Here is a 17537-nt window from a genome sequence, read left to right on the forward strand (position 1 = left end):
GTATTCGAACAGAGAGCTCAAGGGTAATCCATAGCTCACGTATTTTATTTTTATGTTTTACGCACTTCAACGGAAAACAAGCGTCGTATACCGGTTTTAAGAGGCAAAAACAGAATCACAAGCGTCATTTGCATCTTTAGATTCAAATACAGTATTCCAGGCTGTTGGCAGGATATTGGTAAGAAACTTAAAAAGTTTTGTTCAGTTATTGGTTGAATAAGGTGTGTCGACTGTGATTCCTTATTCTGTAGATGACCCTTGTAACAAAGAAATATTGGCATATGGTCGCTCAAGTCCGACACGAATACGCCAGCTTTAACTTAAACTGGATTTATATTTCTAACAAATACGTCGATTAGAGATCACGTAGTCTTGGTCACTCTGGTAGGCAGTTTTATATTATTCTAGCATGCATTGCATTTTAATAGCGTTTTAAGCCTGAGTTCTGGTGAATCAGTTTTCGTCATGTTAATGTTGCTGACCTCTATAATTCCTTATAGAGTGCAGCGGTGGCGTAGAGGTAGAACACCCGCCTCGCGTGCAGGAGGCCCGTGGTTCGAATCCCGGTGCCGCGCAATTTTCCACCGGATTAAAAAAAATCTGCGTGTTGATACAATTGCATAAACAGGCCTGGAGTGTGGCCTGATCCCGGTGACCAGAATTGGTAACGCACTCCCTCACCAGAGCAGGATTGGCCACCCTGGTGCAGTAGTTGGCCACAACCTCCTATATGAACACAACAATCAAACCCCGGCCCTCAGTCCCCAGCAGCTGCGAAGCAACTGACCACGGCGGCGGTCAGACCTGCGACGCAGCAGAGGGTGCTAAAAATCCATGGCTCCGGACAGGCCGCCATTGGAATATGAACCTGGCAACGTTTAACGCTAGAGCGTTATCTAGTGAGGCTAGTCTAGCAGTGCTATTGGAGGAATTAGAGGGCTCAGTGAAGTTAGGAGGCCAAAAGAAGCATATACAGTGCTAAAAAGCGGGCACGTCCTGTGCTACCGGGGCTTAGCGGAGAGACGAGAACTAGGAGTCGGATTCCTGATTAATAAGAATTATAGCTGGTAACATACGGGAATTCTATTGCGTTAATGACAGGGTAGCAGGTCTTGTTGTGCAACTTAATAAGAGGCACAAAATGAAGGCTGTACAGGTCTACGCCCCTGCATCCAGTCATGATGACCAGGAAATAGAAAGCCTCTATGAAGACGTGGAAACGGTGGTGGGTAGAGTGAAAACAAAATACACTATACTCATGGGCGACTTAAATGCCAAGGTAGGCAAGAAGCAGGCTGGAGACAAGGCAGTGGGGGAATATGGTATAGGCACTAGGAATAGCAGGGGACAGTTGTTAATAGAGTTTGCGGAACAGAATAATATGCGGATAACGAATACCTTCTTACGCAAGCGGGATAGCCGAAAGTGGACGTGGAGGAGCTCGAACGGCGAGACTAGAAATGAAATAGATTTTATACTCTGCGCTAATCCTGGCATCATACAAGATGTGGACGTGCTCAGCAAGGCGCGCTGCAGTGACCATAGGATGGTAAGAACTCGAATTAGCCAAGACCTGAGGAGGGAACGGAAGAAACTCGTACATAAGAAGTCAATCAATGAGTTAGCGGTAAGAGGGAAAATAGAAGAATTCCAGATCAAGCTACAGAATCAGGTATTCGGCTTTAACTCAGGAAGAGGATCTTAGTGTTGAAGCAATGAACGACAATCTTGTGGGCATCATTAAGGAGTGTGCAATAGAAGTCGGTGGTAACTCCGTTAGACAGGATACCAGTAAGCTATCGCAGGAGACGAAATATCTGATCGAGAAACGCCAATGTATGAAAGCCTCAAAACTACAGCTAGGATAAAACTGGCAGAACTTTCGAAATTAATCAACAAGCGTGAGACAGCTGACATAAGGAAGTATAATATGGATAGAATTGAACATGCTCTCAGGAACGGAGGAAGCTTAAAAGCAGTGAAGAAGAAACTAGGAATTCGGAAGAATTGGGAAGAGACTAAGCCGGCAATATCAGTACTAATATGAATGAGATTGTTAAAGTGGCTGAGCAGTTCTATAGAGATTTATACAGTGCCAGTGGCACCCAGGACGATAATGGAAGAGAGAATAGTCTAGAGGAATTCGAAATCCCACAGGTAACGCCAGAAGAAGTAAAGAAAGCCTTGGGAGCTATGCAAAGGGGGAAGGCAGCTGGGGAGGATCAGGTAACAGCAGATTTGTTGAAGGATGGCGGGCAGGTTGTTCTAGAGAAACTGGCCACCCTGCATACGCAATGGCTCATGACCTCGACTGTACCGGAATCTTGGAAGAACGCTAACATAATCCTAATCCATAACAAAGGGGACGCAAACACTTGAAAAATTATAGACCGATCAGCTTACTGTCAGTTGCCTACAAACTATTTACTAAGATTATCGCAAATAGAATCAGGAACACCTTAGACTTCTGTCAAGCAAAGGACCAGGCAGGATTCCGTTAAGGCTACTCAGCAATAGACCATATTCACACTATCAATCAGGTGATAGAGAAATGTGCGGAATATAACCAACCCTTATATATAGCTTTCATTGATTACGGGAAAGCGTTTGATTCTGTCGAAACCTCACCAGTCATGGAGGCATTACGGAATCAGGGTGTAGACGAGCCGTATGTAAAAATACTGAAAGATATCTATAGCGGCTCGACAGCCACCGTAGTCCTCCATAAAGAAAGCAACAAAATCCCAATAAAGAAAGACGTCAGCCAAGGAGATAAGATCTCTCCAATGCTATTCACAGCGTGTTTACAGGAGGTATTCAGAGACCTGGATTGTGAAGAATTGGGGATAAAAGTTAGTGGAGAATACCTTAGTAACTTGCGATTCGCTGATGATATTGCCTTGCTTAGTAACTCAGGGGACCAATTGCAATGCATGGCCACTGACCTGGAGAGGCAAAGCAGAATAGTGGGTCTAAAAATTAATCTGCAGAAAACTAAACTAATGTTTAACAGTCTCGGAAGAGAACAGCAACTATAGGTAGTGAGGCACTGGAAGTGGTGAGGGAATACATCTACTTAGGGCAGGTAGTGACGGCGGATCCGGATCATGAGATGGAAATAATCAGAAGAATAAGAATGGGCAGGGTGCGTTTGGCAGGCATTGTCAGATCATGAACAGCAGGTTGCCATTATCGCTCAAGAGAAAAGTGTATAATAACTGTATCTTACCAGTACTCACCTACGCGGCAGAAACCTGGAGGCTTACGAAAAGGTTTCTACTTAAATTAAGGACGACGCAACCAGCTATGGAAACAAGAATGATAGGTGTAACGTGACGGGATAAGAAAAGAGCAGATTGGGTGAGGGAACAAACGCAAGTTAATGACATCTTAGTTGAAATCAAGAAAAAGAAATAGGGATGGGCAGGACATGTAATGAGGGAAGAGTACCGATGGTCATTAAGGGTTACGGACTGGAGGATTCCAAGGGAAGGGAAGCGTAGCAGGGCGCGGCAGAAAGTTAGGTGGGCGGATGAGATTAAGAAGTTTGCAGGGACGACATGGCCGCAATTAGTACATGACCGGGGTTGTTGGAGAAGTATGGGAGAGGCCTTTGCCCTGCAGTGGGCGTAACCAGGCTGATGATGATAATAGTGTTGATGTCCCCACCGAAAATTATCTTTAATTTCATGTCATTAATGAACGCAAGAAAAGTATCTAAGTATTCAAGCAAATGTGTAACACAACCACTTGGAGGGCGATAATAAACAGAAGACACTGTGTTATGAAGTTTTACCGTCAATACCTCATAATACTGAGTTACCATCGAAAACCCATTCAATATTTCACACTCTAAATGGTTTTCTAGTTAAAATGCACACCCACCCCCACGACCAGTTCGTCGATTAAGATAGAAAGTATTATATTGTTACGTAGGAGGACGCAGACAAAAAGCTATATACAAGTATATTTACAAGAGAATACGCCGCACTTGACCAAAAGGCAACAGCCCGCGCTAGCCTCTAATCGTCGTCGTCGTCTTCTCACTGCTCGCCTCTTCGTCATTGTAAACACTGTTCCGTAGGACTACCCCCGGCGGCAAAAGCGCCGTCCTGGAGCGACTAAAGGTTCGACTCGGAAGCAGTGTTGTAGGCCCTTAGCCTACTGACGTGCACGACAGAACTATAGGCCAGAGTAGAGGACGAGGTTGAGCTCACAGGAGTCATTTCGTACGGCACAGGCGTCACCTGGCGCAGCACGCGGTAGCGCCCTGTGTATCGCGAAAGGAGCTTTTCTGAAAGTCCGACGTGACGAGAGGGCGACCACAAGAACACGAGCGCACCAGGCGAAAACTGTACGTCACAGTGGCGGGCGTTGTACTGACGCTGCTGAGTGGTTTGCGAGGCCGTCAGTCGAGCACGGGCAAGCTGGCGTGCATGGTCGGCGAGAGCGATGGCGTCGCGCGCATACTCGCTTGTTGAGATCGCAGAAGGAGGAAGTGTCGTGTCTAGGGGCAAGGTCGGTTCACGACCGTACAGTAGGTGAAATGGAGAAAATCCGACGGTGACGAGACGGGAAGACGTAAGGAAGGGCAATGTCCCAGTCGTGGTGGTCCTTGGAAAGGTACTTGGAGAGCAGAACGGTAAGAGTACGGTTTAACCGCTCTGTCAGGCCATTGGTTTGAGGATGGTATGAGGTAGTCAGCTTGTGTTGAGTGGAGCAGGAACGCACAATGTCGGCGATAACTTTCGAGAGGAAGTTACGACGCAGGTCAGTAAGCAGCTGTCGCGGGGCGCCATGAAGTAACATAATGTCACGCAAGAGAAAGTCCGCGACGTCAGTGGTGCAACTGGTAAGGAGAGCCCGCGTGATAGCATATCTGGTGGAGGTGGATGTTCCCTGTACGTCGTCACGGAGCTTCGCAGTGGACGGTACGTCGAGCCTTGCTTCATGGCTCCCGGTGACGACAACTCGACTCCGCCGGCTCCGACAGTTGCTGCCACTTCACCTACTGCTGCCTACATCACTCTCCCCGCTCGCAGTGACCCTGGCGTATTCTCCGGCAAAGATGGGGAAGACGTCGATGACTGGATCAGCCTCTACGAACACGTCAGCCCCAATAACAAGTGGGACCCTACTATCATGCTCGCCAACATAGTCTTTTACCTCGGTGGCACACCACGAGTTTGGTTTCGGCGGACGCACGAAGATGAGCACACCAGTTGGGATTCGCTTAAGCAAAAGCTCCGCGACTTGTTCGGCAACCCATACGGTCACCAACTTGCCGCGCAGAAGGCGTTATCCGGCCGCTTCCAGACGTCAATGGAGCCCTACGTCACGTACATTCAGGACGTCTTCGCTCTGCGCCGCAAAGTTGACGCACACATGACTGAGTCCGACAAGGCCTCCCACATCCTCAATGATATTGCCGATGACACCTTCAACTCGTTTTTAACAACGTGGCGACGGTGGATGCAGTTATAAAAGAGTGCCGCCGCCTGGAACTCGCTAAAAGCCGACGTATTCACCAGCAGTTTGCCCGTCTGCCCAACACCCCAGCGACATCTTCCTGGGCCGACGCTCCTCGTCCCTTCAACACTGGCGATGTTACCCGGATCGTCCGGCGTGAGATCGAAGCCTCCTATCCGGCTGCCTTCTATCCGGCTGCCAACTGCCTGATCCAGGCAGTTGTCCGCCAGGAATTCGCAAACATGGGTCTTCACACCATCTGCTCGGCCCATCGCCCTGCTAACCACCCGGCTTCATCGATTTTGCCCCGTAGGGCATCTTATTACCCAGCACCTCCAGCAGATATGTAGGAGGACGCAGACAAAAAGCTATATACAAGTATATTTACAAGGGAATACGCCGCACTTGGCCAAGAGGTAACAGCCCGCGCTAGCCTCTAATCGTCGTCGTCTTCTCACTGCTCGCCTCTTCGTCATTGTACACACTGTTCCGTAGTAATATAATGGAAGCCGGAAAATATTCACGTCATCAGTACAGTGTTTCTGTCAGCATAATAACGTCAAAATATTCTTTAATTTGTTCAATGAAAGGTTGTAGCTCATTTTTCTTGTTAGCAAACGATCGGATGTTTAGGTGAAAACATTTGAAAGACTTCCGAAATGTTGGCTCTAAATGACTAGTAAAACTGTGCGGTAATACATAAGGCGTACTGGGTGCACTTGACATAGCAGTGTTTCAGTTCAGCTGAGAGACTTACTCAGTTTTTCGCGGTCGCTAGAATTAGAAGTGACTATCGCGTTTGCCCCGTCTGTTTTCCGCACGAGAACTTTGTTGTTGCTGTGTCATACATATTTGTACTTGTTACTTTTGGCCCAGGGCTTAGTTTCGAACAACAAGGCGCGTGTCCTTTTAGTCAAGTTCTCCGACAAAAAAAGGACACTGTCATTTTCACTTGACAGTTTTTGCCTGCTTTGCCACCATTTATCCCTGATAGCCTGATTGGCAAAACGACAGATTATACCGGGTGTCTTAGCTGCCTTTGAAGGCAGGCGATGGGTGGCACAATATCATTTTCCAGAAGCTGCGGCAAGTTGTTTAACACAGTCAGCTTTTTTATTTTAACGAGCAAGTTTTCTTTCTGGACCGGCTTAATTCTATGAAATTCAAGGCTAAGCTTTCTACTTCTTCATTCTAAATTGTCCACTTCCGTTTTCAGCTGCATCATTTCACTGTCTTTGGCCTCAACCCTTTCTATTCTGTGCTTTAGTTCCTTTACTTCACGTTCATTCTTTTCTATTCTCGTTAAGAGCTCGTCGTATTGTTCACTCATGAACTGGACCGTGTCTTCAACACTTTCAACCGTATTTTCTAGGGGCAGAAGGTATTCCAGTTTTTTGTTTATGGATACCAACATTGTTCGAACATCCTGCTCATCTGAGTCATTATCAGCTTTGTCAGGTGGCGGAGCACGACTCTATGTTGAGACGAGCGAGGCGGCGTCTGAGTGTCCGGTTCCAACGCTGCCTTTGCCAGCGTTGTTCTAGGCCTGTTTTAGCGTCCCATAAATTTAGGAGGCGGGAGTCATCTGTGTCGCTGAGGTAGTCCTCCCATAGGCGACGAGTTACGAATCGGACATCACTTTGTAGTTGTTTGGACCATTCGGTGATGTCCTTGATGGGGGCGGAGGTGCGGGCTGCTCTACGTGAAGGGAAATAATCCCACTTCGTGAAAGTGGAGCGTCTGGGAGGTCTGCGGGGTAGTTGAATGTTTAAGAGAATTTCGATGATGCAATGGTCACTATCCAAATTCTCTTGTGTATTGCATCATGTGGCGTGAGGGAGGCGATGTGCGAACGTAAGGTCTGGCGTAGTGTCTCTACAGACGCTGGTTCCCGTGCGTTTAGGAGAGGTAAGGTTGGTGAGTAGGGAGAGACCGGCGTGTTGCGCTGCTAACCACACCCGACGGCCTTTTGGTGTGTCATGTGGGTAACCCCAGGCCGTATGCGGGGCATTAAAGTTTCCTACAACGAGTAAGGCACTTTTTGCTATTCGCTTCGCAAGTGTAAAGAGGCGTTCGAAGTTGCTTTGTAGGCCTTTTGGGTGGCTATACACATTTAGAATGAAGAGACTGTTCGCTCGAGCGTGCTGCGGCACAAGCTCAATTAAAATGCGACCAATGTATTGAATTGCTAGGGTATTGGAGATGTTGGTGATTGAGCGACTAACAAGAAACGCTACCCGAGAGGGTAGGGGGATGTGGGCAGAATAGGAGTATAGCCATGAAGGGTAAGTGACTTGGAGGGTTCCTGCAGGGCACGGATGTCGGGCCTCGTAGCGCAGGACAGCAGTTGGTGGACCACATGACGCTTCTGGCGAAAGCCTCGGCAGTTGCACTGCCAGAGTGTAAGATTACGGTTTGGAGCTGCCGTCATGAGAGTCGGTAGGAGGCGAACGAATAACGGGGGCTGGGAGTTTGTGAGCTACGCCAGGCATATGGTTCTCCGTTCCTTCGGTTGTTTTAGCCTTCTTACGTCTATTTGGGGTCGAGTCCCGCTTGGGGAGGGCGGTTGAGTAAGAATTGAGTAGGGAACCAAGATCGCTACAACGCTCAGAGAATCTTTGAGTTAGCACGTCTAATCGTTGGCTAAAAGCAGCATTGTTTTGTGTTATATGGATCACCACGTCTTTGAGGGTGGCACATTCCTGGTTAATGTGAGTAATAGCGTCCTGCAATTTTGCCTCAAAGTGAGCTGCGAAGGACTCAAGCAGGGTAGGAATGTCGCCTCGTGAGGTAGCGGTGGAGGGAGGGGGTGTTGTGCGCGGAGTTGAATTTGTAAGGGGTTCCGTGTCAGCCTTCATTGTTAGCAAATCAGGAGGAGAAGTAGGGTTAGAGTGACTGGGCAAGATATGAGCAGTGGGTGGGTATGGGGTGGGAGGCTGGGATGCGGCAGAAGCAGGGGTAGGTGGAATGGGAGATCCAGAGGCAAGAGCACTTATCTCGGCTTCCAGTTTGGCGATATGTTGACGAAGGAGGACGGCTTCTTTTCGGGCTGCTGTAGCTTCTGCTTTGGTCGCCGCTGCCTCCTCCTCGGATTTCGCAAGGGCGTGTTGTAGATTGGGAGTCGCTGTCTTGGATGACATTTGCTTGTGAGAAGAAAGGGGAGTGTCCCAGGCCTGCTTCAACGGCGCTGTCCATGCTTGCTTGTGTTCGTTGGGCGACAACTGGCGAACATTGTCCCCCGATGTTACCAATTCTTGATGCTGCATTTGCGGGTGGCTGGGTTGTTTCCGTGTCGGGTGAAGGTCTCGTCCCTTGCACGATCCCGTGCTGGTAAGGTGAGGGCCCACGCACAGAATGCACTTAGGCATGCAAGGATGTTCTTGTTGCATATGATGTGTTCCACAGCGGGGGCAAAGGTTGGTCTTGGGGCTTGGGGAATACGTCATGACGGTGACCCGGTTGTCTGCAATTTGTACAGGCATCCGGACTGCCGCGATATGGGGTGCAGCGGTGGATGGCTCCCATGTATTTGATGGAGTTCGGGACTGCGCTTGCGTCAAAGCTGATTAGGACGGAGTGCGTCTTCCCCATGCGTCGGGCTGCTAATATGGTGTGCTCTGGATTTCTCCTGACCAGGTCTTGGTAGAGTTGCGTTGGGGTCTCGTCGTCATAGGCGTTTATGATGACTCCTCGGGTAGCCCCCGGTGGGGGTGCCACGTAAGCTGCGCGCGGGTAGGTTCGGTCTCCAATGGTGAGGGAGGTCAGCGTCTTCAGAGCCTCGGCTGTTGGGAAATGTGCTGTTGCCATGGTGAATGTATTGTTAGTCGGGCGGATACGTAGGCAGAAGTTGTGCGGCAGAGTGATTTGGAGCTGGATCTGCACTGCCTTCCTGAGTCGAGGTGTTGAGATGTCTAGGAGTCGCACTTCACCTCGCTGGCGAACGACCACTCTAATATCGTTGGGTGGGAGCGGCGGCAGTTGCTTGCTGCGTTGCACTGCGAGGCGAACCTTCTTGGTCGCAGGTGGTAGGCGGGCCGGCGCCTTGCTGCTGCTGGTTGCGGCTGCTGCGTCGTGCGCCGCGTTCCTGGCGTTCCGGTTTCCTGCCTCGGAGGTAGCGCTGTCGGAGCGTTGAGGTGGTTTCGGTGAACTAGCTGGTCGGGAGGCATAGGCTTTATATAGAACTGGTGCCCAATCGTCTGACTGGAGCTCTTGTGCGGTTATGTTGTGGCCTTCAGCCGTTACTTGCATGTTAACGGCTGGCGTCGCCGGCGGCGCCGGCGGAGTGGCGGAGTCCGAGTGAGGCTTAGCTCGGCGGCTGCGCGTCTCTCCGGAGCTGGGGAGCCGTAGCCCCCGGGGTCTCGAAGCCAGCCGTGCCGCTCGCGGTGCATCGGGGGCCCCCGGCTGGGGGCGGCGGTTCGGGCCGAAGTACGTGCCGTGGAGCAGTGGTTAGGCACGTCTGACCTCGACGAGCGCGCGTGGTGTTCTATTGAGGATGGAGCGCGCGCAGACAGACGGTTCGAGAGGTTCGAGCTCTTAAAAAGAGACAAGGCGAGAGAGAAGCAACTTAGGGCACGTTGTGGCGCCTACTCGCTCGCTCAGCGCCACCGCCCGTAGCTAAAATTTTCGGGCCATGTATAAAAGAGAGTGCGCGGCGTGCTGCATGATATTTGGTTCTTAGGTCAGGCTTCAAGCAGAGAATAAGACCACCCAAGCTTAGGAGAAGTCACGAAGTGCGAGCGTTCAGCTCAAGTTTTAAGTCACGAAGTGCGAGCGTTCAGCTCAAGTTTTAAGTATTTTGTCAGCTTTGGTAGCCAAGTGTGAAGCTTTTGTTAATCTTGCGTGTGTGTTACTGTACTGTTTTTGAAGTGTTATATACGTTAATCAAGTTGTTTGGTTTCGCCGTGTGTCGTCCGTCCATGGTCAAATCAGTGTGCACCTCCAGGTAGCTAGCGAAATGAAAAACAGAACCTGGAACTTTACTGGGCGTATTTCATTGTGCGCGCACACTGCAACACTGCGGCACGAACAAACTATTGACGCGACTTTGTATGTAACTTAGAGCGAAACTGCTTACCTCTGGCCCCCGTATGAATGACACGGTAGGGGAATCAGGGCTCGCTAATGTCCTCGTAGTGAATAAAAACGCCTTGCGGCAAAGCCAACTTTCTCGCGAATGCTCTACAGAAAACGGCGGTAACCTGTTTTATCAAAACTATCCCAAACATTGTATGTCATCATTATCGTCATCATAATCAGCCTATTTTTTCTCCACTGCCAGACGAAGGCCTCTCCCTCCGATCTCCAATTACCCCTGTCCTGTGCCAACTGAGTCCAACTTACGCCCGCGAATTTTCTAATTTCATGGCCCCACCTAGCCTTCTATCTTCCACTGCGCTTTCCTTTTCTTGGCGCCCATTCTGTAACCCTACTGGTCAATCGGTCATCCAACCTACGCATTACATGACCTGCCCAGCTCCGTTTTTTTTTTCTATTACTGTCAATTAGGATATCGCCTACACCCGTTTTCTCTCTGATCGACACCGTTCTCTTCCTCTTACTTAACGTTACGCCTGATATTCTTCGTTCGATCGCTCTTTGTGCGGTCCTTAACTTCTTCCCTAGCTTCTTTATCAGCCTTCAAGTTCCTGCCCCATATGGTAGCACCGATAAAATGCATTGATTGCACACGTTCGTTTTCAATTATAATGTTAAGCTTCCAATCAGGATCTGATAATTTCTGCCGTATGCACCCCAGCCCATTCTTATTCTGCTGTAAATTGCACTTCCCATGAGCGGGGTTCCCTGTGAGTAACTGGCTTAACTAAACGTGCTCCTTTACACTCTAGCGGCAGAGTGGCGATACTGAACGCTTGTTCCCTTACCCGGCTATTGATCATTATATTTGTATTCTGCATATTAATCTTCAACCCCTCTCTTGCATTCTCTTTGTTAAGGGCCTCAACCATTCGTTATATTTTGTCTGCAGTGCTGCTGAACAGAAAAATGTCATCTTCAAACCGAAGGTTGCCGAGGTATTCGCGGTTGGTGCTTACTCCTAAGCCTTCCCAGTTTAATAGCTTGAATACTTCTTCCATTTACGCAGCGAATAGCATTGGAAAGACTGCGTCGCGTTGTATAACCGCTTTCTTTATAGGCACATTCCTACTTTTTGTGGCGAATTTGGGTAGTTGTGGAGTCTCTGTATATATTTTCCAAGATATTTATGTAAGCGGCCTGCACTCCTTCATTACGTAATACCTTTATGACAGCTGGTATTTTTACTTAATCAAATGTCTTATTTTAATCTATTAAAGGCATATAGAGAGGCTGATTGTACTCTGCGAATTTCTCAATTACCTGATTAATAACATGGATGTGATCCATTGTAGAGTATCCCTTCCTCAAGCCAGCCTGTTCTCTTAGTTGACTAATGTCCAGTGTTTCTCTTATTCTATTGAAAATTATCTTGATGAATATTTTATATAATACTAGGAATAAGCTAATGGGCCTATAATTTTTCAATTCTTTAACGTCTCAATTTTCGTGGACTAGTATACTGTTTGCATTCTTCCAGTTGTCTGGGCCCTTCAGGTCGATAGACATTTCGTATAGACAGGCGTCAGCTTTTCAATCATCATGTGTCCTCCACCTTTGATTAAATCGACTGTTATTCCACCTTCTCCGGCCGCTTTCCTCCGCTTCATGTCTTGAGAGGCGCTTCTAACCTCATCGCTAGATTTAGAAGGAGTCTGTGCAACCTATTCATTACTGCTTCGAATGGGGAAATCGTAGCTCCTCTGGGTAATGTGCAGGTGAATATAGAATGCTTCTGCTTCATTTACTATACCTTCGCGATCACTGATGATATTAGCCTCCTTATCGTGCAGTGCATACATTTCGCTTTACCCTATGCCAAGATTCCTTCTCACTGATTTCATGCTGCGCCCATTTTTTACGGCTTCCTCACTCTTTCCGACGTTATAATCTCGAATATCCGTTGTTTTCTCCTTGTTGATCAGTTGTGACAGTTCCGCGAATTCTATCTTATCTCTTGGGTTGGACACTGTCGTTCTTTCTCGTTTCTTTATTACTTCCTTTGCTACTTGGGAGAGCTCGCCTGCTAGTTGCCTTGGTGCCTTACCTCCTACTTCAATTGCTGCCTCTGAACCCAGCCTAGTTACGGTTTCATTCATTACCTTAATGTCATCATCATCTCTGTGTTCTAAGGTTGCATATTTGTTTGCAAGTAGAAGCTTGGATTTGTGTGCTTTTACCCTTCGTGCGACTAGGTTAGCATGTGACTTCCTCAACAATATTACTTTTTCTTTCATTATATGGAGGTGAAACGTAAACCTCACCAACATATGATCACTACACTTTACCTAGCACTTCAACATCGTTCACTATGCTGGGATCGGCAGAAAGTATAAAATCTGTTTCATTTCTCGTTTCACCATTAGGGCTTTCGGAGGTCTATTTTCAGTTACTACGCTTCCTGAAGAAGGTGTCATTATTCATAGCTCATTCCCTTCCGCGAATTCTACAAGCATCTCTCCTCTAGCGTTCCTAGAATCGACGCCGTAGTTACCAATTGCTTGTTCGCCAGCCTGCTTTTGCCCTAATTTTCTATTGAAGTCGCCCGTTACCACAGTATACAGATTTTTCAACTGTGCAATTGTCTAATAGCTAATTCGACATCTTCACGAAAGTGATCTACATCATCACCATCATGAGTGGATGCTGGAGCATATGCTTCTTCTACCTTTAATCTATACCTCTTATTACGTTTGATGACTACCACTGCTACCCCCTCAATTATGCTGTAGAATTTGTCGATGTTGCCCGCCATGTCCTTCTGGACTACGAATCATATCCCGTATTGCTTCCTATCTGGGAGACCTTTATAGAGGAGGGCATGGCCATTAAATAGCACTGTATAGGCTTCACCTGTTTTTCTCCTCTCACTAAGACCATCATCATCATCATCAGCCTGGTTAAGCCCACTGCAGGGCAAAGGCCTGTCCCATACTTCTCCAACTACCCCGGTCATGTACTAATTGTGGCCATGCCATCCCTGCAAACTTCTTAATCTCATCCGCCCACCTAACTTTTTGCCGCCCCCTGCTATGCTTCCCTTCCCTTGGAATCCAGTCCGTAACCCTTAATGACCATCGGTTATCTTCCCTCCTCATTACATGTCCTGCCCATGCCCATTTCTTTTTCTTGATTTCAACTAAGATGTCATTAACTCGCGTTCGTTCCCTCACCCAATCTGCTCTTTTCTGATCCCTTAACGTTACACCCATCATTCTTCTTTCGTAGCTCGTTGCGTCGTCCTCAATTTAAGTAGAAACCGTTTCGTAAGCCTCCAGGTTTCTGCCCCGTAGGTTAGTACTGGTAAGACACAGCTATTATACACATTTCTCTTGAGGGATAATGGCAACCTGCTGTTCATGATCTGAGAATGCCTGCCAAACGCACCCCAGCCCATTCTTATTCTTCTGATTATTTCAGTCTCATGATCCGGATCCGCGGTCACTACCTGCCCTAAGTAAATGTATTCCCTTACCACTTCCAGTGCCTCGCTACCTATCTTAAACTGCTGTTCTCTTCCTAGACTGTTAAACATTACTTTAGTTTTCTGCAGATTAATTTTTAGACCCACCCTTCTGCTTTGCCTCTCCAGGTCAGTGAGCATGCCTTGCAACTAGTCCCCGGAGTTACTGAGCAAGGCAATATCATCAGCGAATCTCAAGTTACTAAGGTATTCTCCACTAACTCTTATCCCCAATTCTTCCCAATCCAGGTCTCTGAATACCTCCTGTAAACACGCTGTGAATAGCATTGGAGAGATTGTATCTCCCGGCCTGACGCCTTTCTTTATTGGGATTTGTTGCTTTCTTTGTGGAGGACTACGGTGGCTGTGGAGCCGCTATAGATATCTTTCAGTATTTTTACATACGGTTCGTCTACACCCTGCTTCCGTAATGCCTTCATGACTGCTGAGGTTTCGACTGAATCAAACGCTTTCTCGTAATCAATGAAAGCTATATATAAAGGTTGGTTATACTCCGCACATTTTTCTATCACCTGATTGATAGTGTGAATATGGTCTATTGTTGAGTAACCTTTACAGAATCCTGCCTGGTCCTTTGGATGACAGAACTCTAAGGTGTTCCTGATTCTATTTGCTATTACCTTAGTAAATACCTTGTAGGCAACGGACAGTAAGCTAATCAGTCTATAGTTTTTCTAGTCTTTGGCTACCCCTTTGTTATGGATTAGGATTATGTTAGCGTTCTTCCAAGATTCCGGTACCCTCGAGGTCATGAGGCATTGCATATACAGGGTGGCCAGTTTTTCTAGAACAATCTGCCCACCATCCTTCAACAAATCTGCTGTTACCAGATCCTTCCCAGCTGCCTTCACCCTTTGCATAGCTTCCAAAGCTTTCTTTACTTCTCCCGGCGTTACTTGTGGGATGTCAAATTCCTCTAGATTATTCTCTCTTCCATTAGCGTCGTGGGTGCCACTCAGGGGCGTAGCCAGGGGGGGGGGGGGGCTTCTGGGGCTTCAGCCCCCCCCCCTCCCGAAATTTTTTCGTGCTGTCCATGCACCGCCGACGAAAGCAACCCCCGGGGCCTGAAATCACTCTGGATTTTGTCGAGAATGTCTTTTGGACGCTCGAAAAGACATTTAAACGCGAAGATAGCGAACTTCGGCTGGATTTCGCGGCAACGCCCATGCACCGAGAGTCACATAACGCCAAGCAGCCCCATCCGCTTTTCTCTGGCCGAGTGGATTTTCGCCTGGCAGAGTTTTGGACACTTTCTGGCTAGCAGACGAGAGAAAGAAACAATGGTCGCTCGCCGCAATCACTGTGAGGACTCGACGGATTGCACCGCGTTCGCTTTTGCAGAACTTCTCCGGAAAGTCTTGTCTCGCCGGTGCAGGATACCGAGCAGTAGGCGTATGGTTGGTTCTCAGTGGACCAAGCGTCTCATGTTTTCTTCCATATTCCTTCCATAACCACATTAGGTGCCCAAAGTAGGCATTCGATTGTAGCGAACATACTTTCCTGTGTGTTTTTTCATTTCGCTGCACCGCCCCACAGAAGAAAAAAAAAATACATTGTTGCGGCGCAGCGAAATGTCACATGGTGAAAGTTCGATTTTGTTACTTCTTTAGGGGAAAGTAATGAGTCACGGGATGCTTCGGTTGCCAGATACTCTTATTACATTATTGCGATAGCAATTCAATGGACACTCCAGGCGCATTCCTGCCGTCGCCCTCATGTTTCGTATAAAGTCCAAGGGTGATAACATCGTGACCGCGTGCCGCATACTGTATGTGCGAGTGAAAGCGTAGCGGGGGGGGGGGGGGGATGGCTGAGCCGATGATGGTGGCTCAGTCCTGTGTGCGCAAAGGAGAAAAGCGGGGAGCAAGCGCGCCGCCTTCCGTTGGGCGCGATACATCGGGTGGAGCGGATGGAATTGGGGCGGAATCTAGGATTCTGTGAATCTGTGATCGCGCAACATGTTTATTTGCCTTGTTTGACGCATTATATAAAGCGTGTTTTTCATAGATACGTAGATTTATTGGAGACATACGTATATTTAAATATCTTGTTGCGAGGTTTCGTGTATACGTGCAGTGAACTTTGTTTCCAGTCACACTTTTTGCCCTTTATCAAGCTGTATCTTCGCATTTGTATATCCCATTGTATCTTCGCATTTCTAATGCACGAGTGCTAGTCGTAATAATGGTTCGATTCATTATCTGTGAGGAATACGCGTAGCAGAGTGGCATCTCTCATTTACAAAAGTGGTATGCATGTGTAAGGATAAATGTTCTTTAATGCTCTCATACACTGGGTTGAACATGGTTACCTGACATAATGGACACCCCAAAAGCTGAACAGCACGGTATCGCGAAGTTTTTGACAGCTAAAGGTGTTTCCCAAAAGAAATTAATCGCCGCATGGCTGCCGGGTACGTTGAACATTGCATTTCATTGGCCACTGTAAAGCGCGGGAACAAACGGTTCAAAGAAGAATGGGAAAGTTGCAAAGACATTCCAAGACCTGGCCAATGTCATCGTGCAATCACATCCCACACAATTTCAAAGGTTGATGAGCTGATGAGACAAGAATGGAGGACAAGCATCGATGAACTGGCAGAGCGTGTGAAAATCAGTCACGGCTCGGTTCACGCCATAATTCATGAGCACCTCGGTTATCGGCTCGTGTGTGCGCAATTGAAGCCCAAGATTTTGATCCACCGCCAGAAGACGGAGAAGTTTGGCGCTGCTTTGACTAATCTGATCCAGTATCACAATGAGGATGACGATTTCTTGTTTGCTATTGTGATCGGGGACGAACCATGGTGCCACTACTACGAGTCTGAAACACGACAGCAAAGCTTACAGTGGAAACATTCGACTTTACCACAGCCAAAGAACGCAAAGGCCATCATTTGCGCCGGGAAGGTGTTGTTGACTTTTTTTTCGATCGTCAGGGGCCATTACTTTTAGAATTTACTCAATCCTGAGAGACTATCAATTGTTTCCGATATTGTCAAACGCCGGAACCACTGCGTGTCGCAATCAAAAACAAACTACGTGGGAAATTGACGAATTGGGTCATCTTGTTCCACGACAATGCGCGTCCCCACGTCGCTGATGTGGTTAATACAAAACTGGCAAAGTTCAAGTGGGAAACCCTGGAACATCCGTCATACAGCTCAGACCTGTCCCCTTGCGACTTCCACATTTTTGGGCAACCGAAAAACAGTTCAACGGAACTAGATTCGTGCCGGACGATGACGTGAAAGAGTCAGTTACAGACTTTTTGAAGCAGCAACCTAAGGAGTTTCATGAGACGGGAATCACGCGACTCGTTAGTCAATGGGGCAAATGTCTAAATTCTCATGAAGACTACTTTTTAATAATGTACCCCGTTTGTCATATATTCGCATTGGCTCACATTCATTTGACTCGCCCTCGTATAGCTTGGAGAACTGCTTTTTATACGTGCTCTCTGTTGCGACTATAATTTCGGTGCAATTACT

General features: G+C 47.8%; 1 protein-coding gene and 1 pseudogene across 2 annotated transcripts in view; both read right to left on the reverse strand.

Annotated features, from left to right (window-relative positions):
- LOC126535436 (phospholipase A1-like) overlaps nucleotides 1-17537 on the reverse strand; it is a 122475-nt gene that overhangs the window by 73699 nt on the left and 31239 nt on the right. The window lies entirely within an intron of this gene.
- On the reverse strand, nucleotides 6210-6883 carry LOC140219455 (uncharacterized; annotated as a pseudogene).

The sequence above is a fragment of the Dermacentor andersoni genome, chromosome 7 (genome assembly GCF_023375885.2).
Source record: "Dermacentor andersoni chromosome 7, qqDerAnde1_hic_scaffold, whole genome shotgun sequence".
NCBI lineage: Eukaryota > Metazoa > Arthropoda > Arachnida > Ixodida > Ixodidae > Dermacentor > Dermacentor andersoni.